Source organism: Ahaetulla prasina, chromosome 2 (assembly GCF_028640845.1).
Source record: "Ahaetulla prasina isolate Xishuangbanna chromosome 2, ASM2864084v1, whole genome shotgun sequence".
NCBI lineage: Eukaryota > Metazoa > Chordata > Lepidosauria > Squamata > Colubridae > Ahaetulla > Ahaetulla prasina.
Genome location: NC_080540.1, coordinates 105,637,372 through 105,650,879, shown reverse-complemented (window position 1 = coordinate 105,650,879; position 13,508 = coordinate 105,637,372). Strand labels below are relative to the sequence as shown.

Here is a 13,508-nt window from a genome sequence, read left to right as displayed (position 1 = left end):
TGACCTTGGTACATACCAATGTTCATGAACCAGCTGCCAAGCACCTGAATTTTGATCACATGATCATGGGGATGCTGCAAAGGTCGTAACTGTGAAAAAGGGTAATAAATCACATTTTTCAGTGCCGTTGTAACTTCGAACAGTCACTAAATAAACAGTTGTAAGTCGAAGACTACCTGTAATAAAGGAAATGGTTCTGAAGAAGAGAAAGAAATTATCCAATTTTTGTTAAAGACAGAAAAAACATAGCTATGATTCAAGTTCAAGCTTTGACTTACAAATACTGAGGAGAATGACACATAATATGATGGAATACAAATTGTCTCTATAGTCATAGAAGGTTTTAGTTTGGGTACCTCTTGGCCTATAATCTTCACCCCACTTTCTTCCATTAGTCATATCAAAATCAAAAGATCTTCTCTATGGAACGTAATTTGAGGAGTTAGGTAATCAGCCATTTCATTTTGAAAATTATGGCCAGTAATCTTTACTGCTCCAGAACCTCCTAAAAGTGTCCTCAAAGATCAGAAATTCTGACAACCATTTACAAAGACAGATGATATCGAAACAGAAGATATGTGGGAGAATTTGGCAATGTGGCAAAAGGCACAGGAAAATATAAGGAACACAATATACTTCAGAGGCTCAGAAATGTTCTAGTAGCATACTTCACTTACGTCAGACTCCAAATGCTGTGAATATTCTCAACAACAAATCTTGGATTAAGGAATGTACAGTTTATAGTGAGTATACAAAAGACTTAAAATATGAGAGCTGAGCAGCACACCAGCAGAACCGGGCTCCATTTTACTGACTACATTTGGAAGTCAGCACCAGCAATGGTTTTATGTTACTGATCACCAGAAGAGTTTAAAGAAGGGAAGATTTATATACACAGCTTCTAGAAAATAGAGATGTCTTCATCATTTATGCCATGAAAAGAACACAGTTTTCACATAAAGGAAGTCTTACATTCAATACCTGGTATTTCCAGTTAAAAGGATCTCAGGTTACAAGTAGTTCAAAATTTGTGTGGTTGAAATCCTTGGGGAGCCATCTCTTAAAGCAAATGATACTAAACTAGACTGGTCAATTGTCTGCCTCAATATAAAGACTATAGATTAAATTTACTTCATTTAAAAGTGTTGCAGAAATCAGTCCCCTGAAATATATGAATAAGAGCTATGAAAGTTATTATTGTACTCTGTGTATGTGTGTATGCGCGTGTGTGTGTTTAAATAACTATGTGAAATAAAAATGGAATGCACTACATTAAAAACAAGAGACAGATGAAAAGCTGATATTTCCACAATCCATGTAAATAGATGCAAATTGAATAAATAATAATAAATCCCTATTTGAAAATGTAAACAGTTCTATGATAGGCAAAAAATTAATTTCGAACAATATGGGAGAAGATTTTTGAGAAACACTTTGTTTGAAGGACCTAAAATTTGATTTATAAGGAGATACATTTTTTCAAATGAAAAATTATACACAGCATTCCTTATTGGGCCATAATGTTAACATATAAAATCTACATCTAAACACAGCCAAATTGTTAAATCAATAGCTTCTATTTTCATAGTTTTTTTTTTAAATTTACATTTATATCCCCCCCTTCTCCGAAGACTCAGGGCGGCTTACAGTGTATAAGGCAATAGTCTCATTCTATTTGTATATTTTTACAAAGTCAACTTATTGCTCCCCCAACAATCTGGCTCCTCATTTTACCTACCTTATAAAGGATGGAAGGCTGAGTCAACCTTGGGCCGGGCTTGAACCTGCAGTAATTGCAGGCTGCTGTGTTTTAATAACAGGCTTCTACAGCCTGAGCTACCACAACAAAAAGTGATTTTTTTTTTTTCTGCATCAGTGTATGCTTTACAAATGAAATGATTTTCATCTACTATTTTCATCTACTATTAACTACTTGGGCAACCAAAATGAATAACAACAAAGAAGAAATCTTTGCTATCTGAAAAATCGTTATTTGCCTTTAAAGGTATGCACTTTACTTCCAAAGCTTCTCTATTTACAGCTTGGTTGTTTTCCTTCTCCCTCATGCCAAAGCAAAGTAAGTAGAAACTTCACATGAGAAACTTTAAATAAGTCTGTAGAGATTCAAGAACCACTTCTCCAAAGCCAAAATAAAACAATTCAGAAATGCATTGACTGAGTTTTGATGGATAATCAATAGAAAACATAATTAAAAACAATTATTCCATAGACTTTAATATTATAAGCACATGGAACAACATGAAATAAAATTTTACAAGTATTATACATCTCTGCTAACCAGCAAAAATTAAATATTAACTCGCCAGGAGTTAACCTACAAGAAGATTTAAAATAAGTTCACCTTGTTTACGCCAACTATTGAGTTCTTGTTACATTATTTTACTAGACTTACAACTCTGTGTCCTCGCCAACATGGGACCAACTTCTGGCATGAGAAAATACCATTTACAAAGATCAAGGTAGCTGTCTAATTATTCCCCGTAGGTTGAAAAAATTGATTAGATGAAAGTGAGATGTAAGTCACAGTAATTTTTTGAAAAAGTTGACATCACATTTAGTCAAAGTATGAAAAAAAAGATTAAAATTTGATTATCTCTTTCTACCATTTTTATAACACTGGGTATTTTTTCATTAATCTCTTACTCATTTACTCATCCAGTAACCATTTGACAGGTACTCAGAGACAAAAGTATCAAAGTAATTTTACTTTCTAAAAGACAAAACCCAGTGATGAGTTCGTGTCTGAACATAGTGGGATGTTCCAGCATTTTCATTTTTTTAATTTTATTTTTATTTTTACGGCTACTCAATATTTTGGCTCACAATATCATATTAATTTTATAACAATTCTTTTGTATTCTACTAAATGCTACAGAAACTAATTTCTAAGGAATAATGTTATTTTTATGTAAATAATGAAAATGCAGACATCACTATATCCATTTATAGAATTTGTTGCAGCATTGCTCTGTTTCTAGACTTTCAGGCAGAATAAGTAGAATTTAACAAGGACTTTTTAAAGCTGATACAAGAGCTTCCTCAAATGGATAAAGTTGGCAGCAATAATCAGGTTGTGAGTGAGTAAATGGCTACCTTCCTGTATAAACTCCCTTGACCAAGCTTGTAAGACTACAACCAGATGAAAGTTATTTGGAAGACTCTTCAACTCACAGAAATAACACTAAAAAACTGTAATTATACAATTCCAATAAGAAAAGGTGAAACAAAAAATATATTATTTTATGATTTAAATAAATAAATCTAAGAGAACTCCCTCTCTCCCAATTCGCTTTGCTTTGCTTTGGAGAAAAGTAAAATGAAAATGATTGTTAGTTAGCTTTGAATACCAAGTCTGTGGTATTTTTTCTCAATGTATGAACCATGTCACCTGTTGCTAAAAAAACTTTGATTTGACATTAGAAAGAGAAACAGTCACTTGGGAAATTAAACTGAACAACAGTTGCAAAAACAGAATAACTTTTTATTTTTCCTAATTGGAAAAGATCTTAATCGTTACATGAACTTGAACTAGGTGAGAACTGGAAAACACCACCAGTTACAAAGAAGGGCCCGGTCACACTTAATAAGACACACTCATGGAATTCAGCAGAACCCAAATCACAATCAAAAAGAAATATAAGTGTCTCTAAAGAATCATATATATTGGATTCCTACAGACTTCTACTCTTTATCCTTTTCAGGGATAGAGTCTGAAAAACATGGATGAAGTTTGGAGGCCTGTTTCCATTTTGGGTAGAGTTTCAGTTTAGAAGATACAGATTTTTTTCATTTGTTACAGTTTAATTAAAATGTAAACTCTATCAATAAATATTTACTTATTTAAGTATTAATAAGCATTTACTTTCTCATACTTGCATCATAGTACTTAGTGCTGATGCTTGTTTCCAACTATTTTAGATTTAGTTTACTCCATTTGGCTATACAAATGATGTACAACGTTATGTTTAAATTATATTAAACTGAAACAGATGATGTATATGCCAAACCAGTTTGTGAATTTTTTTTATACCCTGCACAAGATTTAAATTAGGATTTCTGCTGCAACTATACCTGAACCAAAACAGAATGACTTTCATATTGTTACTCCCTGCTCTCTGAAGAGTGTGCAATTCAAGTTGAGAAAAATGAAGAAAAAGGTCTTGACATGATCAGAATAGTTTAGGTATCCAAAAAAAAAAAAAAAAAGCCAGTTATAAATAGTGGCAGTTCAGAGAACACAGAGGCAAAACTTTATCAGAAAGGAATACAGAAGAACATACACTGACTTCTAAACTGAAACAGATGATGTATATGCCAAACCAGTTTGTGAATTTTTTTATACCCTGCACAAGATTTAAATTAGGATTTCTGCTGCAACTATACCTGAACCAAAACAGAATAACTTTTATTTTTCCTAATTGGAAAAGATCTTAATCGTTACATGAACTTGAACTAGGTGAGAACTGGAAAACACCACCAGTTACAAAGAAGGGCCCGGTCACACTTAATAAGACACACTCATGGAATTCAGCAGAACCCAAATCACAATCAAAAAGAAATATAAGTGTCTCTAAAGAATCATATATATTGGATTCCTACAGACTTCTACTCTTTATCCTTTTCAGGGATAGAGTCTGAAAAACATGGATGAAGTTTGGAGGCCTGTTTCCATTTTGGGTAGAGTTTCAGTTTAGAAGATACAGATTTTTTTCATTTGTTACAGTTTAATTAAAATGTAAACTCTATCAATAAATATTTACTTATTTAAGTATTAATAAGCATTTCACCCCTGGCTGACTTACATTAAATAAGGCTCCCTACTCCCAAATGAGTAGAAATGTGAAAATCAGAAATATATTATTCTGAAGGATTGTTTTTATCCAGTGTGTCCTTTACCTAACTTTCTAAGAATTCCAATGCTGACAGATAGGCATCTTTTAGGGTGAGGAAAGGGAGGGAGGGAATATCAAAAAGGCAGATTCCTATTATTATAGTAATTTGAACTGTTGTAAGGGAAATCTCAGCAGCTGTTTTAAAAAAATGGGGGAAAGCTTTTCAGATAACATTCCTCTTCTATCCAGCCCTGGGAAGTGAAAATAGGTCCCCCTTTGCATGTAATTCCCCTCAAAACATTATTGAAACCAAACTTGCCTCATGTATTTTTTGAATAAAAGCAGCATATCCTAACAGCACAAGAGAGGCCATGACTTAGTACCAAATAGCCCAATAATCTCACGTTATAAAAGGTGAAATCTGTGACAAGTGAAAATGTTCCATTAATAGTTTCTCACTCTTCTTATCGTTCTGTGAAACAGCTGCTTTTCTTCTAATAATCACCTCTCTTGCCACTGCTACCTCCCAACCCCGTTATTTATTTTTTTATTTAGAAACAATTAAATTTATTTTGCCTTAAAGACAAAGATGTTTGTTCTTATGTTTGATTAGAATTTGTGGAATTTTTTTTTAGAAGATGAACAGGGACGTTATGAAATATTGCACAGGAACCATTACTGTAAATCACACGTGGATGTTCACGTTCTCCAAACAAGACTATAAAACTTTAACAATAAAACAGAAGAATGTGAATGAATAATCCAAAAGTCTTAATTGTTTTTGAAAGGTGCCAAAAATCATGTGTCAAAACAGGATATCCAGCCCTTTAGGTAAACACACAAATTCTCAAACTGAAGTGAAAAATTTTGAGTAAAGTGCAGATGGTAAACTGGTCAAGGTCATGGAAACTCAAAGGCAATCCAAAGACAGGGCTAAGACTTGGCGCTTAAAAAGGCTGTTCAGAAACCACAATCATATTCCCACTGTAAAGAATAGAAACCAGGCTTCATTACAAGAATGCCCTGCAGTAAAGGATGCCCACCCAATTTTTAATGGTATGTGAAACAAGCACGGTCACCTGAGATTATTTTTCAGATGCTGATTAGTCTGGAAAGATTCTATAGGCCAGGGCATAAACCTGTCTGAATACGTTATTTATTTATATCCCACCTTTGTCATTTTTACACATAAGTCAAGGTGGCAAACATATCCAACACTTCTTTCTCTTCCCATTTTCCACACAACCACCAAACCCTGTTGGGCTGAGAGACAAGGCAACTGGCCCAAGGTCATCTAACTGATTTTCATGGCAAAGGCGGGGCTAGAACTCATGGTCTCCTGGTTTCTAGTGGGGTGCCTCAACCACTATACCAAACTTGTTCGATGCATGCAGGCTTGAATAATCCAAGATGGCCTCAGCAAAGCTGGATTCAATATGTCACTGAATTTATTTTGGATTTAATTTTGTATAGCAGGGGTGTCAGCTGCATAAAAATGCCTTAGGAATTAATAATCATTGCTTTGTTTGTGTGGAGGAAGAAGAATACAATGTTATCAGGCCCTTTTTCTCATTGATGATAGATGTTAGGTGCTTACGCCATGACTAAGTGGATGCATTAGAAATAAAGCAATTCATTTAATACCATAGTCAAATACTGAACCCAGGAGACATTTCAGTTTCAAGTGTTTGTCCATAAAGTCTGCCAACTATGTATATTCCTTCTCCCCACCCCCTCCACTTCCATTTCACAGGTTCATCTGAAGAAAGAAAAACAAGTCTTGCTGTAGCTATTAGCCTGCAATGTTCTTCCTGGAATTGACAAGATCCAAGGTCTAAATGTTAGATACAGTCAGGCAGTACTGTATGGTTCAAAGTTTGAACAAACTGTTCAGGTTTCCCATGCCTACCACTGGTTATCCAAAATTATTCACAGCCTCCTAACCTTCCCTCCATTCCTATTATTTTTGAACAATCCAGTATAGAGCTTTTCATAAAGGTGTTTTATTACCAGCCTCTCAGTCTGAGAGGTGGTCCAATTCAGAGATTCAATTACTTTTTCTGATATTATCATGAACAAGCTCTCAAGTACTAACCAGTATATTGCTGGTTTATGAAAATCACTAATTAAAGATAATGCAATTCCTAATGTTCTGACACATTTTTTCAGGCTTGAATAGAAATCTGGAAAAAAAAATGGGGATATTTTAATGCAGTGGCCCCCAACCTTTCGGGCATCAAGGACCAGTTCCGGGGAGAGAGGTTTTTCCGCGGACCGGAGGAGGCGTGATTTTGTGTGCTGCCTGCATCCTGTGGATGGGACTTCACTTGTTTGTGGCATGCCGCAGGACTGATTTGTGGCATGCCGCAGGACCCCTGCTTTAATGAATAATCGTGAAATTCTGTGCCTACATGGAATATAAAGTATTTCTTCCAAAATTGTTTTCTAAATGTGCAAGATTACTTAAGAAAGGGGAAGAAAATGTAAAATTAAGACTAAAAGAGTACCAAAGAGCCAGTGAAGCAAGATCTCCCCAGGAATAGATAGCAAGTTATCATCTCATTTAGAAAAAGAAAAAATTGGCTCAAACTGTCATCACTACACACCCACCAAGTATCATACAATTAAACTTGTGGCCAATGTTATATCATCCCGTGACATCGATGTTGCCTTTCTGTCAGTTTGTCAAGTCAGAACAAAGCCTTGTCCACTTAACAGAATGTTTTACACTTGTTTTATTGGGAACAGAATGAAGAAAAACAAACTTGAATTCTGTACTCTTAAAGGTCATCTGACAGCCACTATCCAGTGGACTAGATAGCCCACATCGCAACTTATCTCCAACAATAAAGTAATAAATAATAATATTTATTTATAGCATTTGAGCAATTAAAGACATGGGAGAATTTTTGCAAGAATCTGAAAGAATTACAGTGAGCTTGTTGACATACTATAAACCATTCTCTCTCTTTCTCTCTCTCTTTGTCACATGCCTCTCTTCAGATTTTGAGTTCAGGTTAGACCTCATTCACTGATACCAAATAGAAGCAACAAATAGATATCATTCAAGAATTCCACTAAATCTGTTGGGGATGGAAGCAGAGAGTCACTTATCCAGGTAAGTCTGCCTGGTGACTATTGGTTAGTAAGCAATCTAAAATCCATGGATTAAAAAATACAAAAGATTAGGAGAGATGCTCATTTTATTGGTGAAAGCCCTTTAGATGTCTGTCATCTGTCATCTCTTTCCTCATAGTTATTCTCACTATTCTAGAATATTACAATGTTACACTTTTTTTTATTCAAATAGCTCTGAGATAGCATAAAATACTGTTTTATTAGCCATTGCAGTTTATAGCAGTAACTAGCTGATATTAACTTTAGCTGGAATTCAGAAGCTAAGCAGAATCAGACCTGGTAAGTCCTTGAATACATGATCACCGAAAGAACCCAGTGATTTAAGCTAAATTGCGAAGTAAAAAAAATTCCCAGAAGGCAGCAATGACAAACCATTTCTACACTACTACCAAAAACAACTTCATGGGCATAAGAGACATTTTCATGTCATCAGAAATTCTCTAGCATTTTCTCTACTATTGTTAATATGTGAATTGCCTCCATTTTCTGTGTACCAAACTACTAATTAAGCAGATGTTAAAACCAATTCCTCCCTTCCAAGAAGCAACATTAAGTGTTAAAAGTGTAATTCTATAATTAACTTTTCCCAAGTCAACAGGACAATTGGGACCTAACACCTTAAAGGACACAGAAGTGGAAAACAGAGGCTTTTTGATTACTTGGATTTTCTCTATGACGTCAGTGAGAATAATGTACAGTATCTGGGTTTTCTCTGCATGCAATTAGAACAGAAGTATCAGCTTTTCACGTCAAGTTTTAAAAAATAAAATAAACTCAGTAAATACCTGTAAAGCATAGATTAATCATTCAGCTTAAATGCTAGTTACTATTTGATTGTATCTTTCATGCTTTTGTATATTAGTTGCCTCTTTAGTCAACTAGTGGAAGAGAGGTATTTGTTTCTTTAAGCAAAAAAGAGCATCTACCACAAGAGCTGTTCACCCTTTGTTATATGATACTGAACACTCCCAAGGATTCTAGAATTGTTGCACAATCATTCTAAACACCCTTGGCATCTTTATATGGGAGCTGGTCCAAGAATTTAAAGATGCACAGAAGAATTTCTAACACTCCACCAACTGTTAGGGTAAAATACAAAGACGCCACTTGAACGAAAAAGCACATTTCATATGGAGCATCAACACTACCTATACCATGTGTGTATGTGTGCGGGGGTTTGCATAACTAGAGAATGTGGGATGCATATGTCATCTACTATATATTACTATTAAACTCTTGTGTCTATAGCCTTTCAGTAAAATGGTACACCATAGGACAAAACTTTAGCACCATAGGTTCCTCAAATGGGCTAACTTAAAAAACAGTGGGAGCACTTATTTGTGAGGGAATGAAATTTGGGGAATTCGTGGTTAGTTCAGTGCTGCTAGTACTGATCCTTGTTTTCAAGTTTCCCAGTCACTTGAGCAATCCCTTGCGTCTTCTCTTCCTATGGGAAGGGAAAGGAAGAGAAGAGAAGAGAAAAGGGAATTTCTGATGCTCGTTGCCAGCTTCCCACAAGGAAATTCAATGAGAAAGCTGGCAGGAAATTGGAAGTCGCTGGTGCTCCCAAAGACTTTTTGCCTACCTGTGTCTCCCTGTTCAGGTAAGGCATATCTCGTAAATAACATGTGATCCTCATTTATAACGGTCCCTGGAATCTTCTAGGTGAACATGAGAAGCTTGCCCTCACATCATACTGGTCAGCCTTGACCCAAAAGGTCACAGATTGTCTAGAATCTTATAAAACTGTTTGCATGTCAAAAACAGAATTGTAATAAATACATTACATTAATGCAATTCAAATACTCTTTTTCATTTGAAATCTTCTGTGAATTACATGCTTTTCTTTATCTCCCTGCAATTTCAAAAGGGCTAAGAATTTAATTATGCAAAATCTAGGAATTTATTTATTTCATAAACATAAACTGCCCCACTCCAATGCAAATGTTTTTTCAAACATACTAAGAATTGTGCAAATCTATTTCAAAACATGCATGTACATTTTCTCAGCATTATTAATAAATGGTATCAGAGCAGGTTAAAAAACAAAAGTTAAAGTGCATGGATATTTGCAAGTATGAATATTGTTTGTTGATCTGTGCATTTATGTATTTATATGGCTGCCCAACTCAAACTATTTGACTCTGAATAGTATATAAAAAACAAAACACCTATATAATGCAAAATAGCATAGTACATTAAAACATACTATCCAATAAAATGTTGAACAGATTTGAACACTTCTACAACTCAGACACTGAAGTTTCCATTCAATCTGAGTGCAGAGTATTATACATAATATATATGACAGTCAAATTCAGAATGGAATCAACACACTGCAACTCTTACCTTTAATAGGTTTTTATAATTACAATTATAAAATTGTAATTATATCATAATATGTTCAAGTAGTTCAAGTTCTTATGATATATAAGATGTGAATTCACAAAGATACTTGCTAGATACGGTAAGAGCTTAGAGTCCTTTGAGTCAAGAATGTTTAAACTATCAATTAACTTTAATATTCACACAGGTGCTCTTCTCTAAAACTGATTTTCTAAAGATAAGCAGCCAAGCATAGCAGAATGAGAAAAGTAGCTTTATTAACCTTTTAACCTTCTTCATGTGTTGTGTGTAGGACTCCTTATTGTTTCCCACATTAAAGGATTGAAAATGGTGTTTTAAAGTCTTGTTCTCCCACCACTCTTCTGAAGTTGTGTGATGTGATAGATAGCACATCGCTCTGTGTAGCACTGGCATATTCACATTTAGTGTTATTTGCCCATTCTTATATTGCTAATGGACATACCAAAATGTTCAATGAACTGAATTTCCTACAGCTTATTCAAGTGGTGGGCATGTTAATATTAAGCCTGTTTATAAAATCAGTGTTGTCCAAGGTTGCTCTTATTTCTATATTTGTACAACAATCTGAAAAATCTATATTGATGGTTTAGTTAGCAAGAATGGGTCACTTTTTATCTATTTCTTTGTAAGACTCCTATCCTGTGCTTTCTATAACAAGCTCAGGATAACAAAGATAGAACTTTCTTTACCTGTCCTGTCTTCCCAACCATATTTGGAGGTAAGGCTGGATTAAGAACTAATAACCTGTCCAAATTGCACATGTTACTGTAATGCACACAGACTGTGGGCATATATAGGGTGCAATTTCAGAAATTTATCTCAATTGCATCTCCAAATCAAGAGTTAATTCAAAATCTAAACCACATTTCAATTATACAACTACTGTATGAGTGAATGACATCCAGTCATTCTGGCAGAATGAAGGGTGTGACTGTAATTTATTTGGATGTGTAATTCAAACCCTAAGGATAAGAAAGAAGTAACAAAAATAAATGTCAAGTAAATGTCAGACTAGAGACAGGTACTGTTCCAATTTGAGTACCCTAAAGCCACCAAAGAGATATTAAACTTTGGGCCCCTTCATGCAGCAGGAGTCCTTCATAATTGCTTTGTGGGGTAACCATAATTTGGCAATTTGCCTGCATTTTGAGTCCATAATTGAAATATCCTGAATGTAATATCGTGTTTAAGGAAAAACAGCAAGAGGAACAATGATTGAGACCAGCAGCTGGAAAGAAAAGGGGACAAGCTCACCGAACCTCAAAGCAGTAACCCAATACTGTTAATTCTTCATCAACAACTGTTCATGTTACCCATTGAAAAGAAAGAAGGGAGGGAACTCAATTACCCATTTGCAAGCATAAATCAGAACTCATTTTTCATTAACACAGAACAATATGGGCTGTGTGAGCCATGTATTTTAAACCAAGACATAGACTGCACCAGATTTATAAACATATTTCAATATTATTTTCTCTTATAATGACCCATATAGACTTTTCAAAAGAAAAATAAGATTCAGTTTTCATAATAGCAATGAGTGTCTTTTCCATTCAGCTGCAAATCTGCCTTTGGAGTGTTCTGTAAGAAAAACTCCTGCCTTCTTTTGGGAGAGGGGGTTTCAGGGAATCAAAACGCTTCCCAGCTGCTGCTAAAGTTCATTGTCTTTATTTTAATGGCTGGGAGGGAAGCACATGGCATCCTGAACATGCTTGTGTTTTAAAAATGCATGGTCCATTCTATTACAGAGACACAAAGGTTTAAAAGGAAGGACAAAACCCTACTTTCCAAGGAAGCCTTTTCTGTCTAAAATTGGCCATTTCTGCTGCCAGTCTGTCTCTTGGCTGCTGAACAAAAGCCACCAGTTCCAGCATCTGTCCTCTTGTACATGTTTAATCTGCCAACTGCGCACACTACCCAGCCCTGTGTGTCAATTCAAGCACATTTATCTGCCAACTGCACTGATTTATCAGGGAGCTTATATTCATGAAAGCCTGCTAAAGATGACAGTCTTTGAAGAGGACATCATGAATACCCGTATCATTTTACACACTAGTGGCTAGCCCATGTTAACTGGGATTGATACACAGTATTCTCAAAAAAACTAGTGTCAGTTCTCCTTTTCAAGTCAAAATGAATTTAAAGAGGGTTTTTTTTTCTTAACCAGGAAAATATGAAGCTTTGCTGACATCAAATTACCTACCCATTTTTCACCATTATCTGTTTGAAAGGAAGCAGCTTTTCAAAATCAAAAGCAAGACTCTTTCATGCTCTGCAAGCTGAAAAGCTATTAGTAAGAAGCATCCAACCTATTCCTTGACTACCATTATTCCTGCTTTCTGGGGTTTTGCTCTAGATACACCTGCATGGATTTAAATCTTAAAATAGATTGCAAGAGGCATGATGGAGTACTTCGTGAAAATTTATTCATGCACACAGAAGAAAATGATAAACTACAGAGGTCTCTAAATGCTGCTAATTTAAATCAATTTCCTGTCCTGAAATAACGTTTAAATTCGGAAAGGAGATTTAATTGAAACGGTTTTTGAAAACAAAAAAGCTTCAAAGCTTTGAAAGAAAGAAAAAAACCTGCGGGGAAATACATAGAAATAAATTACCTGCCCTACAGCTCCTTTATAGCCTAACCTAAGCTTATAAAAGCCACACCATCCACGTTTGACAACTTATTTCAATCGTAGCCGAGAATGTAGCGGACACAATCTTATTCTCCGGCCACAGGGTTTTAATTTATCAGAATAACAGAGTTGGAAGGTCCTCTAATCCACCCCCATCTAAGCAGGAGACCCTACCTACACCATTTCTGACAGATAGAAGTCCAGTCTCTAACTGGAGGAGCAAAAGCAACACGTGCTACAAAGAAAAAAAAAGGCGGGGCACAAAGACACACACACACTCGACCAGAAAACGCCGCTATTTGCACCACCAGAACTGCAACAACGCGCGGACCGCGTGACAAGGGCAATGCAATGCAAAAAAAAATCCCTTGGCTGGACAGAGGTTTGCATGGAGCTGGTAGCTCCGTTCACCCAGGAGAAAAGAGAGCAGGGGACCACAATCCGCCCCCTGACCTCAGCGGACACCAGAGAACAGCCCAGCCTTTAGCAACCAAAGGGAAGCATCCTCGTCTCG

General features: G+C 35.6%; 1 protein-coding gene across 2 annotated transcripts in view; it reads right to left on the bottom strand.

Annotated features, from left to right (window-relative positions):
* Nucleotides 1-13,508, bottom strand: part of NEURL1B (neuralized E3 ubiquitin protein ligase 1B) — a 253,824-nt gene that overhangs the window by 47,937 nt on the left and 192,379 nt on the right. The window lies entirely within an intron of this gene.